Raw genomic sequence first — 9,855 nt, 5'->3', positions numbered from 1 at the left:
TCTATCAGACCATGTAGCGCCATATGGCCGGTGTGGCCTATGGGCTTTGTGAGAATTACTTCATGGAAAGAGTCCAAGCAAGTCAAGCAGGTGAATCGCTGTTTTGGTTGCAGTGTAGCAACAGATTTTATAGAGAATAAAAGAAGGGTGAGGGTGAGACAGAGAGAGAAATAGGGAGAGAGAGAGGGAGGGAGAGAGAGAGAGAGAGAGAGAGAGAGAGAGAGAGAGAGAGAGAGTGGGAGTCCAAATTCCTATCAGTTGATAAATATGGGGTAAAACCGATCTTTCATAAAACTAGACAGAGAGAGAGGGACCAAAAAAGAAACACACAAATGGACAGAAAGAGGAAGACAGACACACAGGGGCAGACACCCAAAATTGAGCAACACAATAAAGTCTGGCATGTAACCAAGTCAAACATGTGACATGCTACATCTGACTACTGTGTCCTACTGACACGAAGCCAAAGAAACAATGGCTCCATTCAAATTATTTGCAGACTGAGCACTATTTTTCTGCACAACAGCATAACTGCAAGGCCACCATATTGTAGTTTGCACGATCCCCATCTCAAGCGTCTCGTTTCATCGACAGCTGTGTATTGACTCTACTACAAAGAAAATGTCGCTGTTTTGTTCTAATACAGCGCAGTTGTTTATGAGGTGGCAGAAACCTTGTGGTAGAAACAAGCCCATCTGAATCCCATTCATCTCTTTCTCATCAACGACCAAAGTGCAGGGTACTATACCCGCAAATGTTCCAGTGCCTAGCAATAAACTGTGATCATACTAGAAATCTCCCAAATGAGCGTCTATCTATACATGTACATATGTAACCCTCCCACAACTTCCAAAACCTCCTCCAGGCTATTACTGCAAATAACACTGTGTAATTTGTCAACTTGACTGGTAAAATAAGGTTAAAAGTCTATTTATGGACAACTGTATTGTGCTGGTAAATACAGTGAATGGTCTCTGCTGAGAAATTCAATTGGACTTTCAGCCTGAGAGTCCCATGAGGGTACATAAACATTATACCTCAGGGATGGAAAAGTGCATATTTGAGTGTAAACCGATGATCAACTGAGAGCTTGGCGGGCTTATTTTGTGGCTTCCATGACTGCTTTATGACACGAGCTTCCCATTTTAAAGGGGGGTTTTTGCAGTTCGGGGCATGGTTTGGTCCCAGGGTGGAGGCAGAGCGGTGGACTCCACTCGTGCAGATGCCCTGTCCTCCCTTCCCAGCCAGCAAAAAAAGAAAGCACCCCATTCAACCCTCGCAACACGCTTTGATTATACCACGCCAACTGGAAAAGTATAACGTTACACACCACAAACAAGCAAAAATACAGGGGAATAAACACACGGCAAAGGGGAACGGGCACACGGGCCGGATTTGTCAAATAAACTTTGGTGAAAGTATACAAGAATCAATCAGGTACAGTCAGAGAGAGGAAGAGCGTGGATGTTTGCTTTTGCCGATGACGTGCAGCCATTTCCTAATTTCCAGACTATCATGAACAAGGCTCAGGCTTTGAAACAAAGGGCCCGCTAACAAAGCTTCCCACGGAGAATTGACTCTGGCCTTGGTTGCTATTTACATACAGATGCACTGGCAGGAATTTGCATAATGTTTTTTGTAGCCGGGGTGCTCAGGGGAGCAGCATTGTAACATATTGGTGCCTAATGAACTCTGAAAAAAATTGATTTTCCACAGAGTAAATTAAGAAATGCATTATAGCTGTTAAAGCAATCTTGGGGGAAATCGGAGCCTTCCTCTGCTAAACTACGCTTGATAAGTAATAAATTACATGTTACACTTATTTGCTTTAATTCATGCTAATTTTGCCCAATTAATGTATCACTGTAGTTCTGAGGGCAGCCACTGGAGATTTAATTATTTATTGGATTTGGGTGTGTGTATGTGTGTGTGTGTTGTTGTGTTTGCATATGATGTGTGTATGAATATAGTGAGGGATTGCTTGTGGATATTGCGTGGTACTAAGTGAGATTGTATTTCTATCTCTGCATGTCTACTGTATGGGTAAGTGTGTGTATGTATATGATGTACTGTATATGTTCTGTATGTGTGTGTGTGTGTGTGTGTGTGTGTGTGTGTGTGTGTGTGTGTGTCTGTGTGTATGTGTGTGTGCGCGCGTGTGTCCGCACATGTCTGTCAACAAGAGAGTTAAATCCGGGACTTTCTGACAGAGGCCTGATTGTCTGTGGCTGCACAGATTCTCAAGGCTCTCTCTCACTCTCTCTTACACACACTCACACACACACACATACAAACACACACAGACTAGATTTGGCTGCCTTCCTTCCCTTTCCTTGCCTTCCCTCCCCTCCCTAGCTAGCTAGCAGGGTGACTCATTGTTTACAGGCCTTTCACTCTGCTGTCCTATCACCCCGCTCTGACGCTACTTTTCCATTCAATCACAGGTCCTGCATGCGGTGACATGACAACGAGGCCGGCCCTGCATTTCCTCCTGGGCCTGCTGCTCTTGTCCACATGATAATCTGATGGCAACTGGCTGCAGCATTTCACCACATTTCTCTACCTTTTTACATTTAAACTTTAGGCATCTAGCTGGTGTTCTTAACCTGAGCAGGTAAGGGTGCAGGGAGGGGTTCAGTGTGACACCTCAGTGGAACACATAGCTGTTGTGGGGATTACACCTGTGTCCATCCGGATATGGGACTGTCTCTCCACCCGCTAGGTCACAATACTCAAAAGACACATCATGAGACATCCAAAATATTCCAGATTTGTGACACTTCCCCCTTATTTTAATATCTACTGTCTAATGTATTAAGTACAAACATACACAGACACACACACACACACACACACACACACACACACACACCTTACTGGAAGAGTGAATGGAATCCCAGGCCATTGCTGAATGTTCCCTCCCGAGTTTTTGGCGAAGCTGCTGGAAAAATTTACTGTTGAATTAGCCTTTTGTTTCACCAGCCTGTAGCAGAGAATAGGCCTCTCCTTCCCTCCTCATAACCTGCTGCTGAAGACATCTCTCCCTGAATAGCATACACGGCAATGCATGGCACTTATATGGGAAATTCAACCGGAGAAAATAACACAATTGTTTTGTGTAAGACAGATCCAAATTTGCAATGCGCAATCACATACTCTGTGCAAATTCCGAGTCGTTCGTTTGCAGATCCACATGCATACCTGTAGAAAAAAAAATATGCCGTGGCAAGAATGGCATGATGGCCTAGTTAGCTATCAGCCTTCTGTCAAAGCTAATGGGAATTAGAAGGAGTTAACGCTACTTTGTTTCTCTCCCCATCAAGAACTCCCTCTACCCTCGCACTCACTTCTGAGGCATCCACTAAGTATCCGTCCTCATCACACCGATATAAAAAGCTTAGCTGGCGATGGTTTTTCAAGTAAATTAGAGAAAACAAAATCTCTCCGATTAGTCAATTAAGTGGCACATTAGCCCGGGACTTAATTAAAAGATAGTGGGGCATACAGTCTTTAAGGATATAGAGAGAGGCGACGGGAGTGTTTAAACAGCAGATTGAACAAATGGCGCTTATTAAAAACTTGACTGTGAGTCACTTGACACCTCACATATCCCCTGCACCTTGAGCTACATAAACAGAGTGTCAGCTCCCTGGGTTCCTGCTATGCAAATCTCTGGGATGAGGCAAAGAGAGGAAGAGAGGAAGTGCCACGCGTCACACACCATCCCTGCCTGGAACGTCAAGATGCCTTCCTACAATCAGGGGCTTAGCAACCACAGCAACCAGAGCAGAAACACACCACATACTATCTCTCTCCAACTCCTCTTCCCAAATACACCGCAGGAGATTCTTTGGTCTTCTGAGTAGTGATTATCAATGTTTTTGAAGGTGTTTTGGAAGGGAAATGTATTGAGAGATGCTCACACAGACAGTAATTTAAGTTACAGTAAAGATGCACCTTGTGCTTAAACACAGCATCTGCCCTAAGGCAAATATATTCACACATAAACCCCCTTCTGAGGTGTTTGTGTGTGTGTGAGTGTGTGTATGTGTGCGCAGAAGCATAGTGTCAACCTCTCTTTAAAAGTCATCCTTAATTAAACCCTTTGTTCTTCCAGAATGAAAAAAAGTGGAGCCAGGCGAGCAAAAGGCAGTTATTGTGTCAGAGTGCTGAGACTGAGGAGCTAGGTACACTAAAACATCACAGTTCACTGCTCGTGTTGCCATCTCAGCCTCACGTTCCATCCGGAACAATGCGACAGCTGACAGCTCGCACCCAAGAATCATCACGCTAAACTGAATTATTTCTGCCACGTGTTAATTTATTAACAACCTGTGCATGCTCTAATGTAGCCTGCATTTGCATATACATTTTTAACCTGCAAGCGGAATCATCATGAATATTCTTTCGGGGGCTGAGAATATTTCAAACCCCTTTTGTTGCGGCACGTTTGAATTTTGAGGGATGGGGTGGAGAAAAAAAGGAGAAAGACACATAAATCTCGTACATGTCCGCAGGGCACATATTCTTTAAGGGCAGATATCAGCACTTCATCACCTTGCAACATATGAGCTGTGGCATCTCCGATCTGAAACCTCCTCCTCCTCACTTGTTCTCTGCCTGGCGCTCTCTCTCCATCTCTCTCAAAGAGGCAACTACGACTGCTTTGAGATGGCTTCAAATACAGGGAGCTGCCTTGTTTAGGTGGCTCCCCAGGACTTTGCCGTTAAAGAAGGGCAAACATACAGTATTAATAAGCGCCGATGAACTATTCATGTTTGGCTTCAATACAATAAATGGAATATGTAACTTGGAATACTAAGATATGTGTTATGAGCATTATGAGCCGTGTTAAAGTAAACCAACGCTTGATTACATGGGAGTGTTTTTATAGGTAGAGTATGACATTTTCATGCAAAATACATCAGAATTACGACAGAAATTACTGGTTCATTCCTGCAATGATAAAGAAAATGGGCATCCGGGAAAAATCCCAAAACCCCAGACTGCCACCTTCCACCTCTAGACTTTACTCACACCAGATGCAACATCAAGTATGCAAAGAAAATGGCCATTTCCCCTCCCACCTAATGCCCTGCCATTACACTCCACTTTTCCAAAGTTACATGTTGTGTTTTGTGACTTGAAGGTATACTAGTGTACATGATTCTGTGGACTTGAATGTACATTATACTGTGGTGTTGGACTTTGCATTGTCTGTCTGTTGTGTTCAGGTTTGTTCTGTGTATTATTTGCTGGAAATGACAAATCAGTTTTTCATCCGTACCAAAATTAATTCGGCAAATGAAATGAACTTAAACTTTAAGTTGAAAAGTGCAAAAAAACATCACATCAGTGTGTGGGTAGTAGCAGGCATCGCACAGTGCAGCAGTTATACTGGAATGAACCCTTGAATTAAGTACATGTTAATTTACGCCAAATGGATTTCTCCCCCGGATGAGGATGCGAGCAGGTGTTGTCGATGCACACCTGTAAACTTTCCCCACATATAAAATTCCCTGCGGCATGCATACAAAACACCAGGCCTTGTTACCTTCCTGTAGTCTGCAGACTGCACACCATCACAAACAAACTGTCACCACGGCAGCAGTTTGTTGCTGAATGGAGTGTAAACAAAGATGCAACAGGAGATGTGTTTATTCACAGCAGATGAAACAATTAAGGAAGCCTGACAGGCAAATAAACACATTGAGGCGATGCATCCCACAGTATGGGGGATTTATTTATCACCACTGTGCTGTTGTCTTTTATGGAAGCGCAATGCCTTGTAGAGACAAGCCTTACTACAGAGTCACTGTTCAGAGGAGACATATCGCAGGAAAACAATCCAGTGGATCTGACAAACAATTAAAACCGTGGTTGTTTATTTATATGAAGAACAGCAGAAACAACTGCTTTGACTTTGCCTGAGCAGACTGTGCAAAAACATTGCTGTTTGTTTGATCTTGTGCTTTTGTCTATGCAGTTACGAGCGTGTTTGTGCCAGCATGTTTGTGTGTGTGCCGGCCTGTGTGTGTGTGTGTGTGTGTGTGTGTGTGTGTGTAGGACGTTTTGCCTGTCAGTCATGTTAACTCAATGTGAAGAGGCTGCTCCAAGCGGAAAGTTGAGTCCTATATATTTGCCACAATGGCTGGTATTATTAAGACCTCGATCAGCCCGTGTTTTCTTTCTGCATGGAGGGAGGTAAGCTACTGGGTGCTCTCTCTCTCTTTACTCCCAGTCTGGGTGGGGCAGTTTGGCTGTTTGACTCAAGAGTGGGGTTAAGGAGAGTTGCAGACACACACACACACACAAACACACACACAAAATCTTGGCTCTGTAAACATCCCTTGTCAATCCACAGTGAGCAAAAAGGTTACTGTTTGTGTTCATGTTTATGCTCAACTTGTTGTGCATTTTTTTTTTTTTGGCTGTCTAGCTGTGAAAAATAAATATGATATTCACTAATAATACTAATAATAATTTGATATTCACTGTTGATGTCAAAAGGTATTGAACAGAGCATGAACAGGGTGATACACAGAGAGTACCATGCTTGAGAACAACCAACCTGTCATGCTGTTCTCTGGTGTCTGCATCAGTTAACTGTTAAACTTGGCAATAAACCAAAAAAGTCGCAATATCGATTGTTGTATTGTCCAAATCGCAAGAGGCTGCAATTTTTCTCAGAGGGAAAGAGTCAAGTATAAGTTCCTAAGCAATGTTTTCCAGTGTGTGGATCCCTGGAAAAAAAATCACGCTGAACACTAGAATTTATTTTCATTCAAACTGAGCAAATTGTAAGCAATAAATAATTTTGCCCACAATTTTTTGGCACTTTTTTTAAGCACTGAAAAAGAAACTATGTTGAAGAAGATATTTTTACATCATGTACCGCTATTCATACCGCTGTCACAATAACACAAAAACATTGTAATATGATTTTTTGTCACCGTCGTGCATCCCTAGGCAGTGCTACGTGGTTGTAAATACTCAGAGATACGATAATAGAACAAGCATGCCTGCCAAACAACCTGCCAATCACAGATGAGATTCAGATGACTGGAGGCCAGTGGGGCCCTCGTTCATTTAAGTGATGTTAAGAACAAACAATCAAAAGCGCTGCTTGGGAGACCGCAACACGTCCACATCAGCAAATGACATGTAACAATGGTGACATCTAATTTATAGCTCAAGGAGCGTGTACAAGCAAATAAACAGGCATCCCTGGTCCTCACGTCCCTCTCAATTTGCCTCTCCCACGGTCCATTGCCTTTCAGACGGAGGGGCGCGGAGGAAAAATAGAAAAGTTGAAAGTGTGCAACTTTAGGCTGATGTCTTATTTACAGGCCCAAGACCCCTGCCTCTGTTATCAAGCCCTAAAACACGCGCACGCAAGCATGAAACCTGCCTGAACACAAGCACACAAACACACAGAGGAAACCTGAGCCTCAACAAAAATATTCCATTTACATGCACAGTTTAAGATGCAACGGCGTCTGAACTGGGGGGGATGAGAGGGAGGAGGGGATGTTTTCTGCAAAGGTGGGGGGAGAAAAGAAATGATTTGAAAACATCTCAATGTGTCTGTCTTCTCTCCTTTCATTGCTTTCTTTCTTTCTTTCTCTCAGGCAGGTGTTGTCAGCACCGTCTTCTCAGGGCGCAACGCACGACAGAAACTTTGAACCTCGCCGTGCTCCATCCTCGGGTTTTTGGGCTCCCGTCTCGTGATCTCGCTAACCGCCGCGTGTTGTCTTTACATCGCCGTGGCGACGCCTCCAGGTAACAAGGAGATTAGAAGCAGTCAGAGGCCCTTGTACCACAGCAAAGCTTTAGCAAAAGGGGGTCTTTAAATATTTAAGGTATGAGTACAATGAGACATTGTTACTCTAAGAAGAGAGAGGAACAAAGAATACACATCTTTCACCTGGAAATCATTTCCGCTCCACTGCCGAGTCTCTGTTCTGAGATTGATGTAATTTTTGAGTGTTGCTGCATTCAGTACATGAAAATAAAAACATATAGCATATGACAGATAACAATTACAGTATACAAATTTTAACAGACATCCCCAACTTCCTTGTAGCTGGAAATAAAATAAACAAAACTTGACATTTGCTCACATCTCATAAGCATTCTGTCACTGTTGGCACAATTTTATCATGATTTTCATGTTGGCAGGCACATCAATCATTTTTTTGAGAGTAATAATACACAAACAAACAGCATGCAGTGTAGGAAGGCAGGCTTCTCCGGCCCCGTGTCAAAGTCAATTAGAGTCCTCAGGTAATGACCCTATTTGCATTGTAAACCAGGCCCACGTGTGAGAGGGCTAATGGGGCCACTACCTGAGGAGATTAATTGAAAGTGACATTACTTGAACTCTCTTCTTTTTTTTTTTTTCTTTTTTTTTCCGAGCACAGCCCTCTGAAAGATCCTCTCATCATATTTTAATGCCATGCCACAAGTCTAAACAGAGAGGTCAAGTCCTTTCAAACTTTGAGACGAGTGAGGAGGGGAAGAAAGGACATGGCGGCGCGTTCTGCACACAGTTCCATGTCGGCAGTGCTGCTTTCTGCCGAGGAAACGGCTAACACATTATTTTAAGTGTTACTTGCAAGGCATTGTAAGGCATCGCATTAAAAGCACATCAACAACGCGTTATAAAAAGTTTAATCAGTCGATGCTATACAGTATGTACTATAATACTCTACAAGCAACAACACTATTTGGGACAAGTGTATAACTCATACAAGGTTCACAACCAATTATAAGACATGTCATAATGAACAACAGTGCATGTAATTTTCAGATGTGTTTATAATGTGAAAATAGTTGCGTAGATGCAGACAATTCTAATATCCTTGTAATTATCCTTTAGCGCTCACAATGCCATATAATCAATATATCAAAATGATCCACCTCGATGCTAATTACCAGGTAATGATGGCTATTATGGATCCTATGGATGCACAGAGGACTGGGGAAAAATAAGCACACGCAAACACCTTCTGTACAATATTCTGCTGCACAATAAAAAGAACCATTGGCGTTCTGTCTGGAACAAAACACACTGTGCATAAAGAAAACTGTCACACATTACTGCCACCCCCTCTTGTCCTGTCTAATTGCTCATATTACATACAATTATAGTATTGTTATAATCTTATCAATATACAGCTCTCAGGTCTACCTCTAATATGAAAATGAAGCAACCAAAACACCATTAGAGTATGCCATCTGCTTTTTTTTCTTTCACCATATAAAGCAACAGCAAAAGCAGTAATTTGTTCTCATGGCCGAGGGCAGGAGACGTTCATTTTCTGAGTGAAAAAGAGTTCTGTCCCATCCAATTGAGCATGGTTGGGTGAGGAAGAGGGGAGGGAGGGAGGGACGGATGGCCGGATGGATGGATGGATGGATGGATGAATGGAGGAGGTAGCCACTGCCACACTCTAATGACTTATTTAATATTGTAAGAGAAGTGACCTTGCGATCAGAGAAGTGCTGAATTTCTCCCCAGACGGCAAACAGAAACAATGGAGCCGTCCTAATTGTGACATTACAATCCAGACACACAGCGAGCGAACAGAGGGGGATTGATTAGAGGAGTGGAAAGGTGGACGACTTTGTGAAAAGGTCATCGCACACTTTACCTGGAGTTTTAATATTTCCAACCCTCAGCCTCCTATATAAAAGTTGAAAAGAGTGAAAGAAGAAAAAAACAATAAGAACTCCTATGTGATTAGAGACTTTCTGGACGGTGATATTTTTCCGAACGCATTAGTGAAATAAGATGGTAATTTCCTGGGGGCAGGGTGTATCCAGGCAGAAAATGATAAAAGGAAATACAGA

Source organism: Centroberyx affinis, unplaced genomic scaffold (assembly GCF_046629955.1).
Source record: "Centroberyx affinis isolate AG114_WGS23_722 - 3 ecotype Tasmania unplaced genomic scaffold, CSIRO-AGI_Caff_v1 ptg003307l_1, whole genome shotgun sequence".
Lineage (NCBI taxonomy): Eukaryota > Metazoa > Chordata > Actinopteri > Beryciformes > Berycidae > Centroberyx > Centroberyx affinis.
Note: the sequence above shows the minus strand (reverse complement) of the source record.